The sequence below is a fragment of the Cynara cardunculus genome (genome assembly GCF_001531365.2).
Source record: "Cynara cardunculus var. scolymus isolate 2C chromosome LG 13, CcrdV1, whole genome shotgun sequence".
Classification (NCBI taxonomy): Eukaryota; Viridiplantae; Streptophyta; class Magnoliopsida; order Asterales; family Asteraceae; genus Cynara; species Cynara cardunculus.
In genome coordinates, this window is record NC_037540.1 from 34,948,835 (window position 1) to 34,949,788 (window position 954).

Here is a 954-nt window from a genome sequence, read left to right on the forward strand (position 1 = left end):
TTTACTTTTTAGTTTATAGTTTATCGATTTTCTCTTCTATTCATTTTCTTTAGTTTAGGTTTAGGTCTAGCTCTATGTTTAGGTTTGTAAATTCTCTTATACCTCTAGTGGATGGAGATTTGATGAAGATATAATATAACAGATCGACAATGAAGTTCAAGCAATATGATTCTCACCTGTTGTATTGTCTTCTTCTCTTTTATCCTTTTATTTTATGTTGTAGTTTAGTCTAATTTTCTTATTTAAAGTTTAATTCCATTTTGCTTTCTTAGGTTAAAAACGGTTCTTGAAGAGTGACACTCCTTAATCGATTCTTAGGGGGTGTTTGGTTCACATAATGGAATTTGATGGAATTGGAATCCATCAAAGGAATTTGACTTTGAAGGAATTGGAATGAAATTTGATGGAATTCGACCACGCGTGTGGTTGGTAGGAATTGGAATGAAATCTCTCAATAGAATTGGAACAATCGTCTTTGTTTGGACTATCTCACCTATCGCCCAACCCACACCCTACCAATCACCATGTCACTACTGTCGTCATCATAGCTATCACCCACCCCACCCCTACCCAGACCCTGCACCACCACCCCAACCCATTCCCCATCACTCTTGTCCTACCACTGCTCTGCAGGTTAGGGTTGTTGGGGGTAGGTAGGGTAGGGCAATGGGTGGCAGGGTGGTAACTGTCATGACTACAATGGTAGGATGGTGGTTAGTGGTGGGTTGGAGTAGGGTAACATGGGGCGGGCGGTGGGGGTGGGGCGGGATAATGGGGTGGTAGATGTGACAATAATAGTGGTGGGACAATGGTTAGGTGGTTGGGGACTAGGAGTGGGTAGGTATGACGACAACAATAGTGGCATGGTGTTTAGTGATGGGTTGGGGTAGGGTGAGTGGCGGTTGTGAAGGAGACAATAGTAGTTTGGGGTGGGGGTTAGGTTAGGGGCAGGGT